This window comes from Asparagus officinalis, chromosome 5, assembly GCF_001876935.1.
Source record: "Asparagus officinalis chromosome 5, Aspof.V1, whole genome shotgun sequence".
Taxonomy (NCBI): domain Eukaryota; kingdom Viridiplantae; phylum Streptophyta; class Magnoliopsida; order Asparagales; family Asparagaceae; genus Asparagus; species Asparagus officinalis.
The window spans coordinates 113,036,530-113,048,619 of record NC_033798.1 but is presented as its reverse complement, the minus strand read 5'-3'; positions in this window follow the sequence as shown (position 1 = coordinate 113,048,619).

The window sequence follows — 12,090 nt, the reverse complement described above, 5'->3', positions numbered from 1 at the left end:
TTGAGTTAAAGATCCAAGTTATCTTTTTATGCTAATCTAATTTTGAGCTTTATTTGTATCTTTCTTGCCTTTTATATTATGGATATGCATGGTTTAGGTTATTCCATTAATATTGCTCCTAGATTAGATAATTTCCCATATGCCCAATGGTGTGTTAGATTTAAACTTTTTGTTCAATCTAAACACTTTGATTTATGGGAAATTATAGATGATGCTTATATTGTGCCCACTTTGGAGAAATCCAAGTGGAATAAAAATGATCATCGATTATTTACCATGAACAAGGTTGTGTTAGAATATATGCTTAATGCACTTGATTTTTCTCGTTCTAACAAGTTTGTTCATTTTGATAGTGCTTACAAACTTTAAAAATTTATAGAAGCACATCAAGGAGACTTGGAGGCGATCCGACAAGCTTTGGAGGATCCCGCTTCAAGTTCATATGGAGCTTCATGCACACGTGCACTAGGCGATAGCCCTAGTGAGGTTTGCTAGTTCGAAACCACTAATGATTTATCTAGTGATAAACTTGCTTGTGCCCCCCTCTAGGGTCTAACAATTGGTATCAGAGCTTGGTGCTCTTTGATTTAAGGTCTAATCGCCTTGAGTTAAAGATCCAAGTTATCTTTTTGTGCTAATCTTGTTTTGATTGCATTTTTTGTCTTGCTTGCACATATATATTTATCATGGTCATGAAGCGTGCACATTTGTTAGGCTATGAATCTAATGTTGCTCCTAAATTCATTAATTTTCCCTATGCACAATGGGCTTCTAGATTTAAAATTTTTGTGCAATCTAAAAATATTGATTTATGGGGAATTATTGATGATGCTTATATTGTACCCACTATGGAGAAATCCAAGTGGAGTAGAAATGATAAAAGATTGTTTACTATGAATAAAGTTGTGTTAGAATATATGCTTCATGCACTTGATTCTTCTATTTCTAACAAATTTGTTCATTTTGATAGTGCTTACAAATTGTGGATATTCATAGAAGCACATCAAGGAGACTTGGAGGCGATCCAACAAGCTTTGGAGGATCCCGCTTCAAGTTCATATGGAGCTTCATGCACACGTGCACTAGGCGATAGCCCTAGTGAGGTTTGCGAGTTCGAACCCGATAATGATTTATCTAGTGATGAACTTGCTTGTGCTAGTGAAAAATTATTGCATGCCTATAACAAATTGCAAAATGATTTTAATGATTTAAAAAACAAGCATGATGTTTTAAAATCCGATCATGAGAAGCTAGTGTCCAAATTTGATGTCATTGAAAATGAAAATACTATGCTTAAAGAAAGCAATGACTTATTAAATTTGGAAAATAAAAATTTGATTTCATCTATTGCTAGCCTATCTCATGCTTAGATTGATGCCATGTTAGAAGTAGAGTCTATTAGAAGTAAATTTACATCATTTAAAAATGATCATATTTGCTCTACTTCTATTGACAATGCTTCTATGCCTAATGATGAGTTGAACAATATTAAATATCGCATTTCATCTTTAGATTCAACTCTCAACACATGCATTGTTAATAATAAGAAACTTATGGACTTATGTGCAAAGTCTCGTGCTAACTCTTCAAAACCAAGCACTCACTATGCACATATGTATAGCAAAGTTTACAAATGCTCAATTTGCGGTCGTAAAGGCCACATTGCTAAATTTTGCTATGATGCACAAAAACATAAGAATATCAATCCTTCTTGTGCATCTCATCAAGTTTCTTCATCACATGTACATACACATGCACATGCATCTATTTCTCATCATAAGCATGCTAATGTGTATAAATGTGATCTATGTGGTCGGTTTGGCCATTTGGCAAAGTTTTGCTTTGACATGAAAAAGAATTCTAGATTGCCAAATGTTTTTCATAGACCACATGTTTTTAAATGTCATGTTTGTGGTAGGTTTGGACATCTTGCTAAATTTTGTTTTGATATACAAAAAGCTTCTAAATTGCAATATGTTCCAAATAGACCATTGTTTAAGAATGTTTCTCATTTGCAAAATAATTTTAAAAGAAAATCTTTATTTGCAAATGATTCCCGTGCACGAGCTAATGGTCCACAAAAACAAATGGATCTCTTTCATTGCACAAATTGCAATCGGAAGGGTCATTTGAATGAATATTGTTTTGACCATGTTAGTGCACCATATGTGCCTAAGAGGGTTCATAACCCTAAGGATTTGAGCTTTAATGATAGGGGTCATGTCCCTAAATCTTTTGGTACCAAGAGTTCTTGGGTACCAAAACAAATTTAAATCTTAAACCAAGAATTTTAGTATTCTTATTTTTCCTTTTTCTTGGTTATTTGAAAATTATGCTTTATTCCCAAATCAAGTTTACCGGATGCTAAAATGATTATATGGGTTGGAACAAGCTCAAGAGCTTGATATAATTGTTGCCTCTCTTAAAAATTGTGTTTTGATTTGTTGTTTTTGAATTCATTATAATTCACTTATATGATGATATTTATGTGTTTGTGCTAATGGATCATCTATTCGTGCTTTATAATGTATTCTATGAGTGGTTTGATCAAGTTATGTAAAGAAAATTTTTCTTTATTGATCAAACATTGTTTTTGAATATAAACTTTGATTTATGATTTCTTTTGGTTGATTTGTTTTCATTTGAAAACTTTTTGCATGATTCTCATGTTCCTCTTCTTTTGATTTCATAAATCTATTCTTTTATATGGCTTTTATATTTTTTTGTGTTAATGAGACACTATTTTCATATTGACATATTTATATGGGTTCTCATTATCTTCATGTATGTGAGTAAATTTTTAGCATATTCATGTATGCTTGCTCACATATGTTTTGCCATGATTTTTATTGCATATACTCTATATGGCTTTTTGATAGGGGGAGCAATACCTATATATTTCTTGTTTTATACTCACTCATGCTTATTGATAGGGGGAGCTTTCGCTCTCTTATTCTTTTTTGTCCCCTTTTTTATGTTGTCAAAGGGGGAGAAATATTGTGAGTATATCTATCTTGTTTGTTTATATGCATGTGAGTTATTATCTTGTATATGTTCATTTCCTTCATGCATATATTCCTTTTTGTAAATGTTTGTCATCATCAAAAAGGGGGAGATTGTTAGCCTTCTTGTTTTGATGATGTTTAACAAACAATTTATTACTAATGTTGTTTGTCTAGTGTTTGTGCATTCCTATGTTTTATAGACAAACAACGTCGTTGGAGGTTGGATGGATTGTGCTTCAACGATGATATCCAAAGGAGGTTGGCGGAATATCGGGTTGAAGCTTATGCAATTCAAAGTTAAAGATCAAGTTCAAGCTTCATCCGCGAGTTTACCAAGTTGAGCTACATTGAAGACCATATCAAGCTTGGGTAACTTAGTTTAGGTTTTATATTATGTGTGTTAAGTACGTTAAGCTCAATATCTATACACACACATTATATTGGTTTTCATATATATATATATTATGTGTGTTAGTACTTTAAGCTCAATCATATACACACATACACGTTTTGGTTTTTGTATATATATAGTTATATATATACATATATGTTTTGGTTTGATAGTTTTCAAGTTTTACTATGAAACAATTGAATATAATTAGAAAACATATTTTTGTTTCATACTCATATGCATATATATGATTTCATCAATATCAATTTTAGTTAGTTCAATGAAATCATGTTTTAGTGCATTATATGTGTATTTTGATAAAATACTACATTCATTGTTTATAGACTTCATAACAATAGTTTACATCTTTCTTCAAGTCTATAAAATCATTTTGTAATGTTTCAAAACATGGTTAAGCTAAAATGTCAAGATTCATATGTTTACATTTTCATTTTTTGGACTATTTTGTAAAATGATGATATTTTTCATTTGGGAGGTCCTTCCTGATAACCAGTCACTGTAGCATGTTTATTATCATGTCTACAATCATTCCCCAAAGTTTTACATTTTTTGGAATTTATTTGATATTTTTAAACAGCGTTTTAAAATCAGAAAAACAGTTTTCAGTTTTCTGTCATATTCGTTTTCAGTCGACCGCACCGGTCGACCGAACCTGAGTTCATATGTTCTCTGGGCGACAGAGAGTCTGTCGGTCGACCGGTTCGGTCGACCGATGAAAATTTCCGGTCGACCGACGAATTTTCCGGTCAACCTACAAGGTCTTTTTCTGCTTCCAACGGCTAGTTTTTTTACCGTTGCCTTAGGGCTGTTTTTGTCTTTTGCTCAGGTTTTTGGCTGAATTCTTGGAAGGCTATATATACCCCTATTGCATTTAATTCTACAACTAATAAGAGAAAAGTTTTTAAGAGGTTTACAAGTTTTGTTTAAGGGTTTAGTGTTTGTTTAAAAAACTTTTAAGCATTTACAAGAGTTTGATTTGTGGAGCAAATTTCACAAGAGCAAGTGGAGATCATCCTTGGTGTTTGAGCATTCATTCTTCTCCCTCTCTCTTGTCATCTATAGAGAAGTTTCCTTAAACTCAATTCTAGCATTTTATAAGTTTGTTCTTAATTTCATAAGCTAGATTTCATATTGAGTTTATATTGTTTTATCTCTTTGTTCACACACAACCTATTGAGCTTATTGTATTTACATTCATAGTATAATTTAGGGTTGTGGGTTTGTGACATTGAGAGTGAGCTTAATTGAGTTCTCACCTTGTTAGAGAGAACAATCATTTGTCATATTGTGCCTAATTGTGAGGATTCACTTGTAATACACTCCCCGGGAGTGGGGAGCGGAGACGTAGGACGGAAGGTCCGAACTCCGTGATCATATAGTGTGTTTGATTTTGCTTTGGCGTTCATTTATATTTATGTTCATATCTTATATCACCATTGTCCATAGCTCATTATTTACATGATCCACTATCTAGTTCATATTGTTTACCCCTTGTGTTAGTTTATATATCCTTGCATATATATTTCATCATATAGGATATATCTTATTGTTTACCTTGCTTATCCTAGCTTACAAATATTGTTGTATTTCATACTTGCTAGGATAACGTATTAATTAATTTAATTGGCATTTAAATCAGATTAGATTAGCATAAGACCCTAATCACCCCCCCCCCCTTCTAGGGTTTAACACAATCGGATAGGCATTAGCATAAGACCCTAATCCCCCCCCCCCCCTTCTAGGGTTTAACACAATCGGATAGGCCAAACCTACAAATTCGGTGGGAACAGATCTAGGAATAGCTTCAGAAGGGAATTCTTCTTGCGGGTCTTGTCTTGTGGTCATTGCATCAAGATGTCCCATCAAGGGAACAGATTTTGAACCCCCGATACTCAACTTCCCTTCAGCTTCTACATCCTCAGGAACAGAAGGAGTTAATTGAAGTGTTTTATCTCCTTTATCATCTAGGAGCGTGACAAGTGCTGACTTCATCACGTCCCCCATTAGCTTTGCCTTCTTGGAGTTTTTGGCTACAACGGGTCTTCTTTTATGAACCCTCCTTTTATATTCATCCTCCTCCTCAGTAGTAAGACCTTCTTCCCCGGTGATCTTAATGTGCGATATCCAAGGATGGGTGCCTCCTCACGGATTTCTTTAGTCAGCTTCTCTTCGTAAGGCTCGGAAGATGGTGGCTCTTCTTAGACTTCTCCAGCTCCAGTTGCTTCTTGTTCGCAGGATAAATATTCATCTATCCCTGGCAGACGAGTCCTTGTAAAACCTTTTCTGGACTCATAAAGCTCTCGGATTTCGTTAATACATGAAGTGTACATGTTATACTCTGGAATCTAAGGAGCCTCATAAAACCAGTCACGGAAATCTGAAACAGTAGAGCAGTTGGGCGAAAAGTTAGGCAAGGTGAATCGAGCATAGGTCCCTCTAGCAGAGAAGAAATATTATGCATGAGCACCCTCATACAAATTCTCGACTTGAGCCAACTCCGGGTTAGGGTTACGAACATAACGTTGGTCATACCCAAACTACCTGGCAAACTGAGAAGGCATATAGGGCTTGATAACACATTTCCCCCAGGCGGAAGACTAAGTAACCCACTCTAATTGTGAGGAGACATCTGAAGATGCCTTCCTCCAGAGATGAGAAGCCCTAAAAACCCACATCTATAAAGCTTGTGCTCTCCTCTTCAGCCCTATCAAAATCAGGAGAGCAGCAGAAAATTTTATAATTGTCCCCTTAGGACAAGAGCTGTCAAGCCCGGACTATATAAATGTTAGTCCACATGGCCGACTCGAGCCTCTGCACAAATGGAATAGAGGTCTTGCTATCTTTGGCAACCCTTGTCATCAATGAAGGGAAATGCAACATGAACCAGGCCACCAAGTATGTATACGGTATTGGTACACGAGGTTGGGGAGTGTTGGGGAGTCTTCCAAACTTTCCTCCCAGCAATATTTATCTCTTGGACGTTGATGAATTCAGAAGTCAACACCCTTAGGCCACTCTGCATACAACTTACCATTGCAGTAAGGAGACTCACGGGTCTCCCATGGGCCAATAAAACAGTTAGGTATACTACCTCAGCTAAGATGACTCAACTGGCTTCGATGGCACTACACAACGTTTTAGTCATATCATTGAGAGCAGTATTAGAGATAGGAGTCGCGGCCTGGTAGTGAAAGCTCTCAAATTCAGTACCAGCTTCAAATCCATCCTCTAGATGCCTATTCTTATAGCTAGCATTGGAAGCCTTAATGGGGGCTTTGATGCTCTTGAAAGAGAGTGTAGGAAGTCGAGTCACATTCGCATTCTTTTGACTCAGATTCTGAAAGAGGTAGTACACCTAGGAAGTGTGCATAATACCTTCTCCGCGTAACCCCACCACTTGAACGTAGATCTAAAAATGGCACATCAACTCCCAAAAAGTTGTGTAAACTTCGGGATGTATCGCCCTCAAGATAGAAAACTCTTTAGTAGTGGGGATGAACTCCTCATAGGGCATCTTTCTGAATGGTAACCTGATACTGCATACATCTCATGGAGAGAGAAACCTAGCTCTCCGACAGGTGTGAAGAATATGTAGCTATCCAAATTATAACGCTCCAGCATAGCGAAGAAATTAGGATAGCTCTGAACAATCCCACGTTAGGTGGCTAACATTGGGATTGTAAGGCCGGATTGGGCAAGTGGCTCCTTAAGGTCTTCGAGAACAAAGTCCACCATGCGAGTCCACTAACCACCTTCTCCAAAATATACCCAGTCAGGAGATCTGAAGGCTTGCATAGGGAATTCATCCCGAGCAGCAATGAATAAGTGAATGAAAATGTTCGCTGGAAGGGGCATCTCTTGAGCGAGATCTTTTTTCTCAAATCTAACAGGTCTCAGACCCTTGATTTGTCCATCAATTTGTATACAAGCTCGTCGACTAGATCCAAACGATACGTTCTCCCTCTCCTTGACAAGGTCAAAAGCCAAATCCCTACGGTAGCTGACACTCAGAAAATAGGAGAGCAGATGCATTCTCTTCATGCATGGGAGAAAGAAGAAACAATCATTGATTCCTTGTAGCAACCTGGAGTCTTGCACACGTATAAGTCTGTCATCCGCCGCTATGCGCTATGCGATACCCAAATAAAAACGCTGGTTTTATGAATTGGTCGTGGCATGCTGGTGTCTCCATGTCAAGGTTGGTGATCAAAATTTTAAGGGTGGAACATCTGGCGTTCATGATCTGGTGCGTCCGCTCTAAATTAGGGAAATTGCATAGTGGAATTCTGTCACGGAAACCAAAAGCTTCATCATCATCTAGACCACCAATGTACCTAAAATGATGATCATGAGAAAGCGGCACATTGGGGGAAAATACTGCAAACAAAAAGTAGGAGTTAGTAGCTGAAGAAAGTTACTGATATAAGTCCAAAAGACTAATCTCAAACGTAGAGATCAAAACACCTACGTTTTTAATCTCAAATGCAAAAGTCAAGACCTACATTTTCAATCTCAAATGCAAGGGATCAAGACCCACGTTGTCAGCTTTAAACGCAAACACTAAAATTTGCATTCCAATCTTAAAACACAGAGATCAACCATGTGTTTCACAATTAACATAGAGGCTTATCTCTGAATTTCAATCAGAAGAAGATGATTCATCTTCCTTGTTGTCATCGACTCAGAACCCATCTAAGGTTAAAATAAACTTGTCGAAACAAGTTAACACATCCTCACTTACTGTAGCAAGCAGGCGCGTGTGGTGGCGGTAGTGATGGCATGGCCATGGAGGCATGAACAACGTTAGCGTCCTCAACCAGCGGCATTTCCAAAGTCGTCCCCACGACTTTCTTCGAACCAGAACTCATCCTTCTTGGAGTCATGGTCATCGGTGGTCGGAGATAGGTGGAGATCGTTGAAAATCTCGAAGGAAATGAGGAATCTCATTTAGGAGTTAAGACAAAGATGAAGAGTTGATGGAACTCTTAAACTCAACCCAAGGGGTTTATTTATAACAGCAGTCAAGCTGTAAATTCGGTACGTGATTCTAGAATAGAATCCAAACCACCTAAACACATTCCTAGCATTAAAAGATAAGACAGTTAGCCTTCTTAAATGCAATGCTCATGGCCGCGTTCTAATTTCGTAAACGCCAGGCATAACCCTACGTTTTTAACTCTAAAACATAGAGTTAGACCCTCGTTTCAAATCCCGATCGCGTGTGTTAACTCTGCGTTTAAAGTAATCAAGTGCAAAATTCACTTTTGCATTTCAGATCTCAAACAATAGGTTCAACCCGTATTTTCAACATGACAATTACTCTTATGAAAGTCATGTATCACAAACTCTTTTAACAGAGTGTTGATAAAACCTCTATGCACCTTCAACAGGGTCCAGTCCATATCATCTAACAAAATTCCCTAACGTCGTCAAGTTAACATTACACTTATGACGATCATCATCCCTACAGAGTTTGGATTCAGCTTACATTATTCCTGATGTGACAATAATTCTTCTGTTAAAATCAACTTATCGATTCTCATCAACAGAGCGATAAGTTCCCAAAATAGCTCAAATTGTAATTAATTTATTAACTCTCTTCAACAGAGTAATAAATAGTTAACTTATCAACTCCCTTCAACATAGTGATAAATTTCCCAAAATCTTGTTCAAGTCACAAGTACACAAATTCCTGTCACGTTAATATCACACCTCTGACAATCTACTTGCCAATCCTCATCAATAAGATGATAAGTCCTCAATGATTCTCCGATAGCAACAAATTCCTATCATATTAATATCACACCTCTAACAATCAATTTATTAACTCTCCTCAACAGAGTGATAAGTCCTTAAAGTTGCCTGATCGTAATAAATTTCTATCACGTTAACATGACACCTCTGAGTATCAACTTATTGACTCTCTCCAATAAAGCAATAAGTCCTCAAAGTTACCCCAATCGCAAAAAATTCCTATCACGTTAATATCTCACCACTGATAAAATCAACTTATTAACTCTTCTCAATAGAGCGACAGGTCCACAAAATCGTCACGTTAATATCACACCTCTAATAATCAAAATCACTTATCAATCCTCTTTAATAGGATGATAGGTCCACAAATCATTGTTACGTTAACACTATACCTCAAACAGTTAAAACCCACTTTCAACTTGTTATTCTTTTGCATATGAGTAACAAGTGTTCATAAAATCCCCAGCGGATTAAACTTTTCTAGAATTATCCCAAGTGGTGATAAAAAAGAAAATTTCTAAATTTTACTCTAAGTGAAAATTCACGCCATGTTAATATTATACCTCTGGCACTTGTTAGTTTCTTTTAGTGTTTCAAGGGAAAATGCAATATAAGATGAAACAAGCTTGTTAATTCTTTTAAGGAGAATGACAATCATTCAACACAACTCTAAGGGTTTGATGATTCTTAAATAGAATATCTGTTAGACCCTAGAGGGGGGTGATTAGGGTCTTATGCTAATCTAATCCGATTTTATACCAATTAAAACTTACTAAAGAATTATTCTTGTAAGATAGATATACAATATGATATGAGCAAGAATATGTAATATGAATAAAGAGATATATCCTAGCAAAGAGGTAGATGATAAAATATATACAAGGATATATAAATTAACACAAGGGCAAACAATCTAAACTAAAGATACAATTGTGATAGGGTAATATAAATAATGCAAATACACAATATGATCACGGAGTTCGGACCTTCTGTCCTACGTCTCCGCTCGCCACTCCCGGGGAGAAATCCACTATCATAACCGGGTTTTTTACACTCACCCGAATAACGTTTACACCTCACACTCGGTTTTCTAGTTCACCGAAAACTTTACAATCAATACTCTTGCAATCACACTTTACACCCTTTTAAGTATTGGTCTCTAGCCCGTGTCTCCCTCAAGTGTTAGAAATTATAACCTACCTCTAGGTATTACCACCTAACTCACTCCTCTTGGGACGACCCCGTCTCTTATCACACACTCCTCTCGGTGTATAAGTGTATTACAAAATGTATATCACAATTAGACTCAACAATAAGATTTGTTCTCTAAAATGGATGAGAACTCTATGTAAGCTCACTCTCAAATAATACAATCTCACAAACCTAAATATACTATGTACGAAAATACTTAGGCTCAAGTGGGTGTGTGTAATCAATGAGAGATAGCAACAACTAAACTTAAATCAATCTATCACAAATATGTATGAATCAGAATATAAATAAGCTAGAAGATAAGTTTAGAAAAACTTCTTTAAGAATCAAGAGTGAGAGAGAATGAGATTGAAGCTCAAACACCAAACAAATGATCTCCTCCTCTTGTAAACCACTTTTTGCATAAACTAAAACAATCTTCAAAACTTGAAACAAACTCTCACAAACTTATAAAACTTGTTTTAAAACTCTCTTAAATAACCATAAGAAACAATGAAAGTTGAGAGCTTTTTATAGCCTCTTAAACCAGCCACAAACCCCTAAAAATCGAAAATATCAAAAAACTAGCCGTTACTAGCCGTTATAGGCTGAAAAGACTAAAATACCCCAAAATCCAGCATTCTGGAAATTTACGTATCTGACTTTGTAAAATCAATAAAAAAATAGTAAATCACTCCAAAAATCATGAAATTTTAATGGATATTTCTATACATGTATATAAACATATTAGAAAATAATTTCTAAAATATCACTTCCCATTTGTAATAAATAAATGTTTTAAAATAGATATTCCAGATTCTAAAAACTGCTGAAATACTTGATTTTGTAAAATCAATTCAGTATAGTAAATCAACTCCAAAAATAATAAAATTTTGATAAAAGGTTCTAGACATGTAGATAAATATGTTAGAGAAAGAATTTATGAAATATCATTTCCCAGTTGAGAGAAATAACTGTTTGAACACAGATATATAGTTTCTAAAAAAACTGCTGAAAACTTGGTTTTGTAAATTTAATTGAAAATAACAAAACAACTCCAAAATTAGTAAAACTTGGGAAAATGTTTGTATATATGAAGATAAACATGTAAACAAAGAAATATTTCAAATCACATTTCCAAATTGTGAAAACGTATTTGTTTTACAAAAACATGCACGAACATGTGCACGAACATGAGCTTATTAAAAATTTGATTTTGTAAATTCAAAAAATCATAACAAATTAATTCCAAAATTAATAAAACTTTAGGAAACATTTATAAACATGAAATTTAACATGTTAGAAAAATAATTTCTTATGTTAAATTTCCCATTTATGAAAACTCATGTATTTTGCAAGTGTGTCCAAAACATAAAAATGTGATATACATGAAATTTGATGTTTTGACATAAACAATGTTTTAAAACCCTATGAAATAATTTTATAAACTTAATGAAATATGTATACAATAATTGTTAAGTTCATAAATCAAAACTTGTGTATATATATAACTATATATATAAAAACCAAATGTGTGTGTGTATATATGATTGAGCTTAAAGTACTAACACACATAATATAAAACCTAAACTAAATATACCCAAGCTTGATTGATCTTTGATGTAGCTCAACTTAGTACACTTGCGGATAAAGCTAGAACTTGGATCTTCAATTTGAATTGCATAGGCTTCACTTCATAATTCTGCCAACCTCCATTGGACAAATAAT